The 18524-nt window shown below is 38.3% G+C and overlaps 1 protein-coding gene and 1 pseudogene across 1 annotated transcript in view; one reads left to right on the top strand and one right to left on the bottom strand.

The window, feature by feature from the left end:
* The window catches only part of NEXMIF (neurite extension and migration factor), a 144880-nt gene that overhangs the window by 47473 nt on the left and 78883 nt on the right, over window positions 1-18524 (bottom strand). The gene's annotated exons all lie outside the window — the stretch shown is intronic.
* On the top strand, window positions 15526-15950 carry LOC125118051 (uncharacterized protein C11orf98-like; annotated as a pseudogene).

Below are 18524 nucleotides of genomic sequence, written 5' to 3' on the forward strand. Positions count from 1 at the left end.
ATATGAAATTTGTACTAAGATTTACCCTCTTACCAGGGTGTGGTAAGCTGTTAGTGGAGGCCAATGCTTTATTAATACTTGCTATTCCTGAAGACAGAGCAGGGAAAGACTGATTGTGCATTTGTTAAGTCTTTGCAATACAGGGAACCAACCAGATGATATGAACATTTGAAAGTCTGAACGGTAGGTAAGAACTTGAGTGCCCTGAACCAAAACAGTGGCTGAATAATAATGTTAGTTTAACCTCGCTAACTCCAAAGGTTAAAAAGGTGCAGGGGAGGGTGGCTTAAGGATGTACACTCTACCCCCCCCCCAAAAAAAAAGGATGTACACTCTCCCTTTGGAACTCCATTTACTCTAAACTCTTCTAATTTAGAGAGCCAGAGAGAGGTCTCTAGGAGCTGGCAGCGTCTCCAGGGCAAGGCAAAAATCCTCATTACTGTGACAAAGAGTTCTGAAACTCTTTCTTTTTTTTAATTACTCAATGAATTTATCACATTTATAGTTGTACAATGATCATCACAATCCAATTTTATAGCATTTCTATCCCACTACCCCAGTGCACCTCCCCATCCCCTGAACTGTCTCCTTTGGAAACCATAAGTTTTTGAAAATCTGTGAGTCAGTATCTGTTCTGCAAAGAAGTTCAGTCTGTCCTTTTTTCAGATTCCACATGTCGGTGAAAGCATTTGATATTGGTGTCTCATTGTCTGACTGACTTCACTCAGCATGATAATTTCTAGGTCCATCCATGTTATCAAAAATGCCAGTATTGGAGTTCCCGTCGTGGCACAGTGGTTAACAAATCCGACTAGGAACCATGAGGTTGCGGGTTTGGTCCCTGGCCTTGCTCAGTGGGTTAAGCCGTGAGCTGTGGTGTAGGTCACAGACATGGCTCGGATCCCGCGTTGCTGTGGCTCTGGCGTAGGCCGGTGGCTACAGCTCTGATTCAACCCCTAGCCTGAGAACCTCCATATGCTGCAGGAGTGGCTCAAGAAAAAGGCAAAAAAAAGACAAAAAAAAAATGCCAGTATTTCATTCCTTTTAATGGCTGAGTAATACTCCACCGTGTATATGTACCACATTTTCTTGATCCACTCCTCTGTCGATGGACAATGTCTTGGTTATTGCAAATAGTGCTGCAATGAACATCGGAGTACATGTGTCTTTGCGAGTTATTGTTTTCTCTGGATAGATGCCCAGGAATGGGATTGCTGGATCAAATGGTAGTTTTATTTTTAGTTTTCTGAGGCATCTCCCTACTGTTTTTCAAGGTGGTTGCACCAATTTACAATCCCACCAACAGTGGAATAGGGTTCCCTTTTCTCCACACCCTCTCCACCATTTGTTGTTTGTAGACTTTTTGATGATGGCCATTCTGGCTAGTGTAGGGTGGTACCTCATAGTGGTTTTGATTTGCATTTCTCTAATTATGAGTGATGTTGTACACGTTTTCATGTGTGTTTTGGCCATCTGTATGTCTTCTTTGGAGAACTGTCTGTTTAGATCTTCTGCCCATGTTTTGATGGGGTTGTTTGTTTTTTTGGTATGGAGCTGAAGAAGGTGTTTATAAATTTTGGAGATGAATCCCTTGTCAGTCGATTCATTTGCAAAGATTTTCTCCCATTCTGTGGGTTGTCTTTTCGTTTTGGTTAGGGTTTCCTTTGCTGTGCAGAAACTTTTAAGGTTAATTAAGTCCCATTTGTTTATTTTTGTTTTTATTGTCATTACTCTAAGAGGTGGCTCTGAGAAGATGTTGCTGTCATTTATGTTGGAGACTGGCTGAAACTCTTTCAAATTTGCAAGAGGGCCCCTTCTGAGCTTAGATTTGGAAATTTGGCAACTAAGATTTTGTGCTAGTTAGCAATTAGAATATTTTAATGAAATATATTTCATATTCAGAGCTGACCAAGCCAGGAGGTAAGAGTTGCAGAGATTTAGGTCCCTGCCATCATTTCTAACCCAAAAGGGTTGGCAGACCAGAAAATCCTAAGTCCTCACTACTACAGAACTTTCCCCCATATGAAGCCACCCGCATGGGCCTTATTTCCTACCATATCATGTCGTAATATTTCTACATGGCTTTCAAGACCTGCCTCCAAACAATTTCTTTTGCCCTGGTTATTAGATTTGGCCTCATTTCTCCACAGATCATGCTCTTCCTCCCATCTTGCTATGTGCTTTCACATCTAGATCTATCTAAAACACCCTCCACTCTGCATCTTATCCAGTGAAATTATACCGATATGTCAAAGTCCACCTCCTCCTTAAGGCCTTTCCTGACTATTAGAGACTTCACTTATCTTCCTCATTTCTGAAGAGTAAATGTGATCTGCAGTAAGAAGCCAGGATAATGGAAGCAGTATGGTGGAGAATTTAAAATAGTAGTACAGGATTAGGAGAAAATTAATTCAAGTTCCAGGTCTGCCAGTAATTAGAATAAATGACTTTGGCAAAGTTACCTAAGCTTCAAGTACTTGTTTGTGTTTTTCTCTATTTCTACTCCATTATTCATTAACTTGTCTGTTAATGCTAGTTGTTGGTGAATTCTATCTAGATCGTGCCATTGAGGATTTTAGTCTATTAAATGAGACATGTATACAAATAATTAGAAGTAAAAATAGGAAAAAATGGTTAAATACAAAAAAAGCATCATAGAAAATTCCTCAGGAGGTTAGAGGAAGTTTAAATTTCCCTTTATAGAAAGCAGAATTTGAACTTGGCCTTAGAGCATGAACAAAAAAATATTCTAAGGATCAAATAATGTACAGGAACATGTTAGAAAAGTATAAAATGCCATACAAATGCAAGGGCTAGTTAGTATTTGAATTAGGTGAGTGATAGGAGAAGCTGTTCTAAGGAATGATAAAGTGGAGCAAGGAGTGTTTCAATCCCTTAATTTTTTAGATACAACCTGCCAAATACTTTGCTTCAGAAGAAGCAATGGTCTCCCTTGATAACAGGGTCTCTATCTACATTTTCTGTCCTTTTCTGACAGCACACAAAAGAGCCTACATTATATTGTACATGAAAACATTCAGAGCCACCTGGAGCAGGGGACTCAGCCTCAGATAATACTCAGTAACTCTGGCAGCAGATAGCCAATTTGAGCAGAACCAATTACAGCTCTCCATATACCTCTAAGATAAATGGTAAAAGAATACATAAGCAAGACAAATGAGTTAGTTTTATCTTATATGCAGAATAAGGGCAATTGCCTCAGGTCCCTCTCTTGGGCAGGTTGCTGGGGGTGGCGGGGGGGGGGAGAGGTGGCTACAGCAGCTACAAAGGTATATAGCAGAGAAGCCTGACAGCAGCTAAAATACTCTAACATGCACTCCCACACCAAAGCTCCATCAGGAGGCTTGTCCATCTGTAAGATTCACCCTCCCCCAAGCTGTTCTCCAGTCTACTGACTGCCACTACCAACTGGGTTCAGATAATATAGACAATCCCTTGGTAAATGCTTCCAGCAGTTTTAGGTATAAGTAAGTGGGCACCCTCTGGATGACCCTCTTTGTGCCCCTCTATGCCAGGAAATCATCCTAGTGCACAATGCCCAAGTTTCATTTCTATGTCTTCTTCTTCATCTTTAGAGGGCAATTTTTAAAAAATGATCAGAGTTTGACTGGGCATATAGCCCAGTATTTATCTCAAAATGATATTCCAACAGCATTAAGGTTCACATAAATACATCTCAATTCAGACTCAAATTCACTGTTGGTATGAGTCATCATATTATTAATTATAGTCTTTCATTGGGCCTTGCTCAGGGTTTGCTGGGAAGAACCTGTCTATGCCTTTTTCCAGAGGCTCAGTTCTGCACCTTCCTTGAGAGGGTCACATCCTTGCCAAACTCAATCGTGGGTGGTGGAAAAATTTGGCTTGTCCAACAACCCAACTGAAAAATGGGCAAAGGACCTGAATAGACATTTCTCCAAGGAAGATATACAGATGGCCAACAAGCACATGAAAAAATGCTCAACATCCCTGATTATTAGAGAAATGCAAATCAAAACTACCATGAGGTACCACCTCACACCAGTCAGAATGACCATCATTAATACGTCCACAAATAACAAATGCTGGAGGGGGTGTGGAGAAAAGGGAACCCTCCTGCACTGTTGGTGGGAATGTAAGCTGGTATGACCACTATGGAGAACAGTATGGAGGTACCTTAGACAACTATACATAGAACTACCATATGACCCAGCAATCCCACTCTTGGGCATAGATCCGGACAAAACTTTCCTTAAAAAAGACACATGCACCCACATGTTCATTGCAGCTATTGCTATTCACAATAGCCAGGACATGGAAACAACCCAAATGTCCATCAACAGATGATTGGATTAGGAAGATGTGGTATATATACACAATGGAATCCTACTCAGCCATAAGAAAGAACAAAATAATGCCATTTGCAGCCACATGGATGGAATTAGAGACTCTCATCCTGAGTGAAGTAAGGCAGAAAGACAAAGACAAATACCATATGATATCCCTTATATCTGGAACCTAATATATGGCACAAATGAACCTTTCCACAGAGAAGAAAATCATGGACTTGGAGAATAGACTTGTGGTTGCCAAGGGGGAGGGGGAGGGAGTGGGATGGCTCGGGAGCTTGGGGTTAATAGATGCAGACTATTGCCTTTGGAATGGATTAGTGCTGTGTAGCACTGGGAACTATGTCTGGTCACTTATGATGGAGCATGATAATGGGAGAAAAAATAGTGTACACATGTATGTGTAACTGGGTCACCATGCTGTACAGTAGAAATAAAAATGTATTGGGGAAATAACAATAAAAAATTTTAAAAAAGAAAAATTTGGCTTGTGCAACCCCAAAGAAATATACAGCTAATGATAAAAAAGTACAGTTTCAAACTGGAGAGGAACAAAATGTTTCTAGTCACAAAATTATCTCTATCACACAGAAAAACTCCTCAGTGGGATCTTTTTTGACAGTCTCCCATTCACTGCTCTGAGGAGTTGCCTTGCAAATATCCATGCTTACTGTGCTCAATCACACCCTAGGATAGCTCTAGCCCTCTTACTCACTTGTGGTAATACTAATACCTTACATTTAATGTGCTGCTTATCATATATGCAACATGCCATGATATTTGATATATATTTATTTACATTTATATTTCATAATGTGAGAAAAAGAATGTGTATATATATACGTGTGTGTGTGTGCGTGTGACTGGGTCACTTTGCTGTGCAGTAGAAAATTGACAGAACACTGTAAATCAACTATAACAGAAAAAAGTCATTATAAAAAAAAGATGCGACAGAACTACTGAACCAAAAATAATTATAATAACTTAATGTATGTATATTATAATATACTGCTTTATCATATATGTGTATACAAGGGACATTAAATTCACAATAATTTAGAGATTCTTTTTTTTTTTGGCTGTGCCTGTACCATGTGGAAGTTCCCATATCAGGGATTGAACCCATGCCACAGCTGCAGCCTGAGCCACAGCAGTGACAAGGCCATTTCCTTAGCCTGCTACACCACTAGAAACTCCAAATTCACATTAATTTAATACCTATTGGAATTCTCTTGTGGCACAGTGGGTTAAGAATTCCAGCATTGTCACTGCAGCAGCTCAGGTTGCTCCTGTGGTTCGGGTTTGATCCCTGGCCCAGGAACTTCTACATGCTGTAGGGATGGCTAAAAAATAAATAAACAAACCCACCTGTGAAGTAAAGAATTAACTCAGCAGGCCTGATTTACTCAAATCTTGTACATTCTCAGAAGGACCTACTTGAATGACCAGCTTTTGGCTTGCTCCTGGGAACTGAGGTCTTAGAATGTTCCCTAAGCTAGTAACTGATTAGGGCACTGTGCATGTTTGAAGTCTTGAACCACATTATACCAGCTTGTACAGATAGTTTATGTAAAAACTGTGATTTATGGTAAACACCTGCTTTACCTCGGGGGTGGGGGGAGACATCGAAGTTTTGGTAACTGCTATCAGCACTACAGTTATCCCAGTTAAAACCCTCGACAGAAAACATTTTGCATGTGCTTCTCCAGTTCATTGCTGGAGGATTTAATTTGTCCTGTGTGACTCCACTGGGAAAGTACTCTTGGAAGCTTGCATATGGTATCCTCCAGCCTCTGCCTGACATACCTTTTTCGGTCACTGAACCTGCCTTTCATCCTTTTTGCTGTAATAAACTGTAGGGTGACTATAATGACTTCTGAGTCCTGTGAATCCTAGCATATCAGTGAACTGGGGGTGAACTTGTGGACCACCAATACAGTTTTACAATGTTATGAGGATAATCGCTTTCATTTTACATATACGGAAACTGAGTTTCAGATAAAAGACTTCCTTGAAAGTAGAGTTAGTGCTTGAGCTGGAACTAGAACACAATTCTTTCCAAATCCTGTGCTTTTCCCACTACACTGAACTTCTCCCTCTATAAATTTTGTTGTGTTTGGAAGGGTAGGGATCAAACCCAGGCAACCACAGCGACCCAAGCTGCTGCAGTGACAACGCCAGATCCTTAACTCACTGTGCCACAAGAACTCAATGTTACACATTTTAAAGACAACACCAAAGCAGATGAATGAATTAGGCTGTAGCCTTGCTTTTATCTCCAATATTAAAATATCACTGGGTGGGTTTCAAGGCCCTGGGTTAAGCTTTGTTTCGCCATGCTGGGCAAAATTTTCCACTGAGCAGGGGAACTGGGCAGACACCCATCTGTGTAACAATCAATCTTATCCATGATAATAACTTCCTAAAGGGTATTTCTGCTCCGATTTTGGCATCAAAAGTCCATTTTCATGACAATGTCTGGGGGTTTTCACAGATTTGTATCACTCAGAAAATAAACTTGTTTGTCTATGCGGAGAATGTTGAGTTAGTTGTACAGTGGGGGAGGGGATAGAATTTGGCTTGTCCAGAGATAGAAAATACCTCTGAGAAAGCATTAAAGGACAGCTAAACACATCAAGATTAGTTTTCATCATATACAGAAGGGAATATTTGGGGAGAAAAGAGGAAGATGCAGCCCAATTACTTATAAAGATATTTTCAGGTATATACTGGCACACAGCATCTCATATCCGTTAATAAAACTGGGTACTAGCAGACAAAAGGTAGATCATTTCCTCTTATTAAAAAGCTCCAGTTTTGAGAAACTATTATTACCCTGAATCCAGCAACTTCTCCCATATATAACTATACACACCTAGCCAGATAAGCACACAATATTCCTAGACTAAGGATATTCTTTAACTCTGCCTTCATTTACAAACCCGCAAAAAAGGAGTTCCCGTCGTGGCGCAGTGGTTAACGAATCCGACTAGGAACCACGAGGTTGTGGGTTCGGTCCCTACCTTGCTCAGTGGGTTAATGATCCGGCGTTGCCGTTAGCTGTGGTGTAGGTCGCAGACACAGCTCGGATCCCACGTTGCTGTGGCTCTGGCGTAGGCTGGCAGCTACAGCTCCGATTCAACCCCTAGCCTGGGAACCTCCATATGTCGCGGAAGCGGCCCAAGAAATGGCAAAAAGACAAAAAAAAAATCCCGCAAAAAAGCACATATTTACTAAATGGTTCTGACAGGAGGTGGGGGGGGGAGAATGAAGAACTTAGGCAAAATGAAAGTGGGTAATTGAAAACAAGATTGTTTGCACACACACAGAGCCATCCTTCCTGTGCTCTATATTGCATCAGCCATTTGCAGTTAAGCTATGCCACTTTCACTAGAGGAAGATAAAGATTGGAACAATGGGCATTTCAGAGTGCCTTCTCTACTTGCCCAATATCTACTCTGACTCCTGTTAAGAGTCACTCAATGTGACCAATAATAAAGTGAGACCTGCCTAGCAACTTAGACCTATTTTTGGTCTAGGTCTCACTATTGCCAATTGTAAAATGAAGGGACAGAACTTGAACTCCCAAATCAGCTAACATCCTATGGCTGTTTGACTTTATTACAAATAACTGCATGTGTCACAGGCCACAAGATAAATGTCAAAGATGCTTTCAAGCCTTACTTCTTATATACATGCCCACATATACATATGAGAATCTTCTTCTTGGCTCAGAAAGGCAAGGAAGTTCAAGGGTCAAAGCTTTCCCAGATGCAAATAAATAAGCTGAGAAGATTATAATAAGTACATGCTCTTTCTCTCAATTTGCCTCTTTTTAGGGAGAGAGGAATGCTGAGCTACAATGGTAAGGTCTAAAAGAATTTGAGCATAGTTATGACAGTGCTTTGATGACTGCTGGTTTCTGTACTGCTGTGAAGAGAAAGAGTACACTCCTCCTCCTCTTCCTTAAGAGGCCAAACCTTTCTCCGAGCTTTGAGCCAAAGAAACTACAGATGCTTTCTAGGCTAAAGATGAGGACACAGCTAAAGATGGGGTTTGCTGGACCCTGGTACACACCAAACGTAAGGGGATAACCAGGGCCATGAGCACCAAAGTCAGCCAAGAATTCCAAATGGAACCCCAGATAGTAACTTTTACTGAATGTGCCTGTGTTTATTTGGTAAACTGAAATAATGTGGATTTTATGGGGATAGGGACATACCCTATAAAATTAGTTCACTCTGTAATGAAGATGATGTATTTTCTAAAAGTACTAGAACAAAAAGAAAAACCTACCCATCCACTAAATTCTGAGGGAAATATTGTGACACTTTAAGAACTAAATATCTACCTCTCCTGATGGCGGGAAAACATTGTATCTTCAAGACTGATTTTTAAATGTATGATACCACTTAACATGTGTAGCATTTTATATTGTCTCATCTGACTACTAATACTTAATAATTCACATTTGTGTGATATTAAATTTATAAAGTACTTTAGTATATTTCACATTATGTATCATATGTTGATCCCTATCAACAATGCTGTGAGTGTGAATGGGCAGGCTTTAGTCTCATTTTACAGATGATGAATAGGAGGCTAAGAGAGGTTGGGCACTAGATAGCTGGCATTAGTAACCAGGCACCAAGGTTCCAAGCTCCCTCTGCTTTGCAGAGAGGCCAAAAAAGGGACACAAACATGATGTGATGCTGCATACCCCATTCCAGGTCAAAACTTTTTATCTAACCCAAAGTTTATTATTACACAAGGTTATCTATTGAAATGCTTGTCAACATCAAATCCAAGCCCAACTTACTGAATTTAGCAGTGAGGTACATGCTAAGAGTCATAAATCTTGATTATGTTTCCTGATTTTGGCTCATATATCCTTTCACCAAGAAAAGAGAAGACGATGATAAAATTTTAAGCCTCCCAGAATCTTCCAAAGATTTCCAGCTCACAAAGGGGCCAGCAAGCACCCTGCCATCTAATGGTCATTTGCTGAAATTTCATCTTTCTGGTATCCATGGGAGGAAATACCCTGTGGATATTCTATCTTCCATCAGTATGGAATATGGTATGAAAGTAATCACTATTCCAATCAAGCTCAGCAGCAGATATCCCACTGCACCATACACAAACCCTCTAGTCAGACTTCTTGGAAAGGTATTGTATTAAAAGTATTCTAATCACAGCAGCAAGTACACTCCAAGGTATATACCCAAGTGAACTGAACATACCCACACAAAACCCTGAAAGTGATGTTTATAGAAATTTTATTCATAATTTCTAAAAGTTATAAATGATCCAGATGTATTTTAATAAGAGAATGGATAAACATCTTTACAATGGAATATTCTTATTTTTTTAATGAACGTGATTTGGGGGTTATTTTTTTTGTTTTGGGGTTTTTTAAAAAAACTTTTTCATTTTTTAATTATAGTTGATTTACAATGTTTCTCCAATTTCTGTTGTACAGCAAAGTCACCCAATCATACACAGTTCCCTGTGCTGTACGGGAGGGGCCCACTGTCCTTCTATTCCAAATATAACAGTTTGCATCAAGAAACCCCAAACTATCTACAGAAAAGAAAAAAAAAATGTCATGGACATAGAGAACAGACTTATGGTTGCCAAGGTGGGGGAGAGAGTGTGATGGACTGGGAGTTTTGGATGAGTAGATGCAAAGTTTTGCATTTGGAGTGGATAAGCAATGAGATCCTGCTGTATAGCACCGAGAACCATATCTAGTCACTTGTGATGGAACATGATGGAGCATGATGTGAGAAAAAGATATATATATATATATATATATATATATATATATATATATATATATATATATATATAGGACTGGGTCACTTTGCTGGACAGCAGAAATTGAAAGGACATTGTATATCAACTGTAATACAAAATTTTAAAAAAACTGCCTGTCCATCCCATTCCCTCCCCACCTCCCTGGGAACCACATGTCTGCTCTCCTTGGCTATGATCTGTTTCTGTTTTGTAGACAGGATCATCTATGCCATATTTTAGATTCCACAAAGAAGTGATATCATATTACATTTGTCTTTTTATTTCTGGCTTGCTTCACTTAATATGAGAATCTCTAGTTCTAACCATGTTCCTGAAAATGTCATTAGTTTATCTTTTTTTATGGCTGAGTAGTATTTACAATGGAATATTATTCAGTGACAAAAAGGAACTATTTGAAATAACTACTGATTCACACAACAACATGGATAATCCTTAAGTGCATTTTGCTAAGAGACAGAAGACCTACACAAAAGGGTAAATATTGTATGATTCTATTCATTATGACACTTTGGAAATGGTAAAAATTATAGGGATGGGATTCCCACCACTAGTTTCCATGTGTTGATAACAAAGGGGATACACAGAAGAATTTTGAGAGTGATAGAACTCTTCATTATGGTTCTGGGGTGGTGAATACATGATACTTATGCATTTGTCAAAACCTATAGAGCTATATATAACACACATTGAGTGAGCCTTTGTGTATGGAAATTTATTTTATTATTATTTTTTAATGAAGTTTGATGATAGCTTTATTTTTTTATTTCCCCAATACATTATTTTTTTTTCTACTGTACAGCCTGGTGACCCATTTACACATGCATGTATACATTCTTTTTTCTCCAATTATCATGCTCCATCATAAGTGACTGGATATAGTTCCCAGTGCCTCACAGCAGGATCTTATAGCTAATCCATTCCAAAGGCAATAGTCTACCTCTATTAACCCCACCCTCCCAATCCTAAAAATCAACCAGGATGTCAAGATGGAATGCAGACTATGACAAATAAATCTAACTGTGTTATAAATGTGTGACATAGGTATGGTGGGTGCAGATATAAAGTTGATTTAACTTTGGAAAATTGTGTTTTGACTGGAAATTATAACGGTAAAGACAAAAGAACCATAAAAAACACTGTACTCTGGTTGGTAAATTTGTTTCTTATGAGGTATGAGTAAACAATTCTGAAACTACTTTGCATATATACTAGGGTTGAACAAATAAATGGATGGTAGATAGTGAAAGCCAGGTTGCTTCCTGTTAAGAGAGGAAGTTATAGATAAGAAAGAAAGGCTAGAATGAACCCTGTACTAGAGTTGAAGACATCAGTATGAACTTATGTTTAGCTTAATATACATACAAATGTGCAGATAGAAGAAACAGAAACAATTATAGATATGCATGTATACAGGCTTAAGTATCCAAACAAATATTCCCTAGCCCTGTCAACCAAGAAAGCCTAGAAGCAATGACAACTCAATAATAATGATCACTGCAGATTTTGATTTATTTTTTTAAATTAATTGAAATATAGTTGACATGCAATATTGTTAGTTTCTGGTGTTACTACATAGTGATTTGACATTTTTGTACATTATGAAATGATCATCATGATAAGTCTAGTAACCATCTGTTCCCACACAAAGTTATTACACTACTATTAACCATATTCTGTATGCTGTATATTACATCCATGTGTCTCATTTATTTTATAACTGGAGTTTGTGCTTCTTAAAGTTTCACACACACCTCCACACTCCCCTCATTTCTGGCAACAACCAATTTGTTCTCTATATCTATGAGTCTGTTTTCATTTTGCTTTCTTTTTTCTGTTTTTTAGATTCCACATATAAGTGAGAGCATACATTATTTTCTTCCTCTGTCTGATTTATTTCACTTAGCACAAAAACCTCTAGATATATTCATGCTATCACAAATGACAAGGTTTCATTTTTTGTTATGGCTGAGTAATATTCCATTGTGCATGCATATATATATATATGCATATATGTGCATATATATATATATATTATACCTTCTGTACTCTTTCATCTATCAATGAATACTGGGTTGATTCCATACCTTGGCTATCATAAGTAATGCTTCTATAAACACTGGTGTGCAGATATATTTACAAATTAGTCTTTTTGTTTTCTTGAGGTAAATATCCAGAAGTGAAATTGCTGAATCCTATGGCAGTTCTAGTTTTCATTTTTTGAAGAACCTCCATACAGTTTTCCACAGTGGCTGCAACAATTTACAATCCTACCTACAGTGCATGAGGGTTCTCTTTTCTCCATGTCCTCACCAACACTTGTTATTTATTGTGTTTTTGACAATATCCAATCTGATCGGTGTGAAGTGATATCTCACTGTGGTTTTGATTTGCATTTCCCTGATGATTAGTGATGTTGAACATATTTTCATGTGTCTCTTGGCCATTTGTATGTCTTCTTTGAAAAAAAATGTTTATTCAGGTCCTTTTCCCATTTTTTAAATCAAGTTGTTTGTTTTCTCATGTTGAGTTTCATGAGCTCCTTGTGTATTTTGGACACTAACCCTTTAAAAGATAGATTATTTGCAAATATCTTCTCCCATTCAGTAGGCTGCCTTTCATTTTGTTAATAGTTTCCTTCACTGTGAAAAAGCTTTATAGTTTGATGTAGTCCCAATTATTTATTCTTGCTTTTGTTGCCCTGGCCTGAGGAGACAGATTCAAAAAAATATTGCTAAGACTGATGTCAAAGAATGTACTGCCTATGTTTTCTTATAGGAGCTTTACAGTTTCAGGTCTTATATTTAAGTTTAATTCATTTTGAGTTTATTTTTCTGTATGGTGTGAGAAAGTAATCCAGTTTGATTCTTTTTCATGCAGCTGCCCAGTCTTCCCAGCACATTTATTTAAGATAATTATATATGATATATATAATACATATAATACATATATATCATATATAATTATATTATAATTATTTTAAATGGTTTTGGGAAAACTGGAAAGCTGCATGAAAAAGAATATGTATCATTTATCTTATATATATAATATGTAAATATATTATATATATATATATATATCTTTCATCATCTATTAATTGACCATATAACCTTGGGTTTATTTCTGGGCTCTCTATTCTGTTCATTGATTTATGTGTCTTTTTTTGTGCCAGTATCATACTGTTTTGATTACCGTAGCTTTGTAGTACAGTCTGAAATCAGGGGGCAGCTTTGTTCTTTCTTAAGATTGCTTTGGCTCCCAGATCTTCATTCTAAATACAATTTTCTAATAAAAGGAACTAGTGTTCTTTGGAGAAATGGCTAATTCTAGGACTAGGGATGGGAAAATATGAGATGAGTCTAAAGTATCTTGTAGTACAAGAAAATAAGGAAATACTGAAAAGATAAAAGGAAGGGGGCATTTCAAGCAACACAGAGGCAAACCTGAAAGACTTCCCAATGGTCAAGCTGTGACAATTCTGAGCAACGAAATAAATGAGGTAGTACTGGGTTAAAACTCAAAGTATTAAAAAAATGTGAGTCCATACACATATAAATGAATGATTGAATAAATAAATAAAAGGTGGAAAAGAGACAGATATTCCTTACAGATGATTCCAAATAATACATATATTTACTCCCCATTCCAGAATGGCAAGCTTGAGTGTGGCCTGAATTTAGTGAGTTATTTCCAAAGAATAGAGAATGGAAAGGCAAAAAACAGTAACTTCACTGTGAACAAATATGATGAACATTGTGTTAATGAAGTAATCAAAGTTAAGTAGTGACATTTACTAGTGATAAGTCTTGCTGATGTTATGTAACCCTTGATGAAACGTGATGAAAATGGTCCTTTATTTCTGCGGTATTCTTCCCCAAAACTAGTAACCCCAGTGTGATCATGAGAAAAACAGACTAACACAAATTGAGGGACATTCCACAAACATCTAAGCAGTATTCTACAAAAATGTTAAAGTTATTAAAAACAAGCAAAAACCGGGAATCTGCCACAGAGCAGTCCAAGGACACATGATGATTAAATGCAATGTTGGATTGGATCCTAGCATTAAAAAAAATGAACATTAATGGAAAAAGTAGTAATAACTGAGTGGAGTTTGGAGTTTAGCTAATGGTAATATAGCAATGTTGGTTTTGATAAATGTACCTTAGCAATATAAGATGATAATATTAGTGGAAACTGGGTGAGGAGTGTATGGGAACTCTCCGTACTATTTTCAAAACTTTTATGTAAATACACGATTAATTCAAAATACAGTTTTAAAAGTCAAACCATATGGAATATGTGAAAATGTTCACACATAGAGAATTATTTTAACCAAATATATCTGTCAGATTCCACCTTAACATCCACCTGGGGAGGAAGAACAGCATTCTAAAGGTAGAGGTCCACCATTATCTGACTGTGTGACCTTGAGGAAGTTCTTTTTTTAAACTCTGGGCTCGAATTTTCTGTCTGTACAATGAGGGATTGAACCAGATGGTCTCCAAAGGCCCTTTCAGAGCTACCCATTATGAGCTCCTGTTTTAGCTGTGTGGGAGGCAAGGACAGAGTCCGAAAGCTTCCCTTGGGTTTGCTTAACAATACCAGCTGTTTTACCAACACAAGCTCAAAGAGGAATGTTCCATGTGAGTTACAATTGCCAGCAATCCCAGAGAGATGGGTTCAGTAAGAAGCATGATGGAACTTTCATGATATAAGCCTCCTTCCTGGGCAGAGTTCTGTGTTGTACAAGAAATGAGGGCAATATGAAAACCATATATAGGTAGCATTTAAAAAAGAATAGAGAATGAACCAAAACTTGCATTTCTATGGTTAAGATACATGTTTCTTCTTGGTAAACCATGGCCACTCAACCACACTGCTAAGAAGGACACATTGTCAATAAACCAAAGTGCCTTCAAAATATCATTCTTCCTGGTCACTAGATACGGAGAAGTAATATTTGAGATCGAGTAATGCCTACCTCCCAGAGGAGAGTTGGGGCCACTCAAGGTAATCACACTATTATCACTCTTTACTCTTGAAGGTCTTTTGTCAGGCCAAACCCTTCAAGGAAATAATGCTTGACTGTCTAGAACCAGAATGAACTAGCTAAGACCTTGACATTACTTCAATGGCTTTGTAGGAAAGAGATAGTTGAGAAAGATGTGCACCCTCACTTCACTTTCGAAGATAGTTACTGTGTGTGATAAATAAATAAATAAATAAATAAATACTCACAGTATACCAACCTCGAAACGAAAGGACTTAGATCACCATCTCATAAAGGATTTAAATTGCCAAAAGTCTTCCTAGCCCATTCCAGCCTATCTACAGCCTAAGGAAAGATTAAAGTAATATGTATGAAGAACAGAAATGTGGACCAGGAGCTGGCAGCACAGCCACAGGTGCCCCAGGCAGAAAGATTAATCGGCCCGAACAGAGCTAAAGGAGAAGCTGTTTCAAGAGGTGGTGGGTGTTGAGCTGAGGGCGGCGACCAAAGCACCACGTGGTTGGGGCTGCGATAGATGAAGGGCTGATCACACGGCACCACTTCAAGAAGTGGGCATCCAGTGAATGTGCCAACATTACTTTGTCTGGGAAGAAGTGCAAAAAACTCCTCCAGCAGATCTGGCTTACCTAGAAAGAGAAAGCACCAATGGAGTGGAAGCCTCCTACAAGCCAGTCAAGACAACAGAGCCACAACCAAATTTGAAAAAGAAGACAAAAGCCACCCCCCCCCGCCAGGATGTACATGTGGAGGTCCTTGACAATGAAAGCTAAATTTCACACCTCTCACACCAAAAGATTCTCAGCTGGAGCCAGGAGGACTCGATGGCCATTTCAGAGGACTATGGAGAAAGCATTGCTCTTTTCCCTCTCCCCAGATTCCTTTTCTCTAATGGCCTAGTGACCTGCCCTGGAGGGATGTACTGAGAGGAAGAGGGTAGAAAAGAAAGATTAAGAGGGGGTTCCTAATCAGTCCACTCCATTTGTAATAAAGCCTTAGAATTCTCACAGAGATGTGTGTGATTAAATATAGGAAGGGGGATGGGCCATGAGAAGGGGCTGAGAGTGAGGAAACAAAACAATTGAGAAACAGGACCCACAGAGCTTACTTGAACAAAGGCAACGAGAAGCCATCCTCCATCATGGCCCTGGCTCCCTAATGAGTGACACACCAGCTTTCCATTACTGACAAAAATAAGTATTATTGTTGAGATGGCAGAGAAGATAAGGGTCCTGGATACCAGCCCTGCCACCTCTGTTGTGTGACTGGGGAGGAGTGCAAGTGACTGCATTTGCCTCTGCTTCCTTTACTGGATTATATTTTTAATAAACTGAAAATTATTTTTCCCTTTTAAAAATAAGAGATGGAAAATAAACCCAAAATTCAATGGAGATTTCCAAATCTTATCAACCTGCAAGAGAATTAAAGAGTGCCTCACTCAGAAAGGAATACAAGGCTATTCTTCTACCACTAGATTTAGCTCTGCTGAAACCTAAAAGCTGCTTTTATATTTCATTCTCCCTCAATCAGGACTTTCAAGAAGCCCAACTGTCACTGTGACAGACAACCTGAGAAATTCTGGCTTTTGCCTAAAATTCATGGCTTTGAAGCCAAAGGGGCTTTCTGCAGAAGGTGTTTTTAGGGCAAAGTCTTGCTTCCTTCTTCGTATTTAGGTAATTTTCATAAAGTGCAATGTGAACATTTGGGCCCTGTTACTATAATTTTCTTACTAGGTTAAAAAAATTTTTTAAACTCCCCCCCCCAGTATATTTGCTGTCAACACAGAAGTGCCAATTTAGATGGCAACAGTGTATGTATACATTTCTTATTTTAATTTCTACACTTTTTCCCACAAACAAAATTATGGTTGTTCCTTTGATTAGCATATCCTTATTGATGCTAACTTAAAATATTTAGCTTCATGGCCAGTGTTCAACAATGAAACAGTCACAGGATAAATGGAATAATAGAGAAAAGGAGAAATCAGAGAGAAAGTTGCATGGGAGAGAAGGGCAGAGAAAAGAAGAAGTAGAGAAGAAATAAGGAAAGAAGGAGGAGTTCCTGATGTGGCACAGTGGGTTAAGGATCCGGCTGCAGTGGCTTGGGTCACTACTGAGGTACAGCTTCAATCCCTGACCTGGTGCAGTGGGTTAAGGATTCGACATTGCCACAGCTGTGTCACAGGCTGGAGCTGCGGCTCAGGTTCAATCCCAGGTCTGGGAACTTCCACATGCTGCGGGTGTAGCCAAAAAAATGCTTCTAATTTCTCATGGAATTAAAGATCAAGCAGCCCCCTCTCCCCTTGTTATTTACCCCACTGGCCAGTAGCTCATGCGCATGTACACATGTGCGCATGTGCGCGCGCACGTGCGCACAGGCACACGCACACACACACACACTTCCTCAAATCTGGGGATTTAGCTGTCCCAAAACAATAACAAACTCCTAAAACCCAGTGAAAGAACATTACATGTTGATAGAAGAATCTATTCATCAAGAAAATATAATTTTATATACACATCTAACATTAGAGCCTCAAAATGTATGAAGCAAAAACTGACAGAATTGAGGGGAGAAATACACAGTTCTATGATAATAGTTGAAGACTTCAATATCCCACTTTCAATAATGGTATAGCACCTAAATAGAATATCAATGAGGAAATAGAGGACTTGAACAAACCAGAAAACTATTAAGACCTAACAGAAATATAGAGAACACTAGACTCAACAAGAGCAGAAGACACATTTTTCTCAAGTGCACATGGAACACTCTCCAGCCTAGGCTATATGTTAGGCCACAAAATAAGCTTTTACAAACTCAAAAAGACTGAAATCACATAAAGTATCTTTTCCAAACTATAAATCAAAAATAGAAACTAGAAACAAAGTGGATATTAAACAACACACTCAACCAATAGATCAAAGAAGAAATCACAAGAGAAATCAGAAAATACTGAGGTGAAAAAAAAAACATAACATACCAAAAGTAATGGAATGCAGTGAAAGCAGTGCTCAGAGGGAAATTTATAGCTGCATATGCCTATATGTAAAAATAAGAAACATCTCAAATCAATAACCCAAATATATAACTTAAGGAACTAGAAAAAGAATAGCAAACTAAGCCCAGAGAGAGAAGAATGAAGGAAATAATAAACATCAGAGTTCAGGTAAATGAAACAGAGAATAGAAAAAGAAAGAGAATCGATGAAATTATAAGTTGGTTCATTGAAAAAAATCAACAAGGTGTACAAACCATTGGCTAAACTGATTAAATAAAAAAATCTAAGACCCAAATCAGAAATGAGAGTGGAGGCATTCCTACCACCCTTACAGAAATAAAAATAT

The sequence above is a fragment of the Phacochoerus africanus genome, chromosome X (genome assembly GCF_016906955.1).
Source record: "Phacochoerus africanus isolate WHEZ1 chromosome X, ROS_Pafr_v1, whole genome shotgun sequence".
Lineage (NCBI taxonomy): Eukaryota > Metazoa > Chordata > Mammalia > Artiodactyla > Suidae > Phacochoerus > Phacochoerus africanus.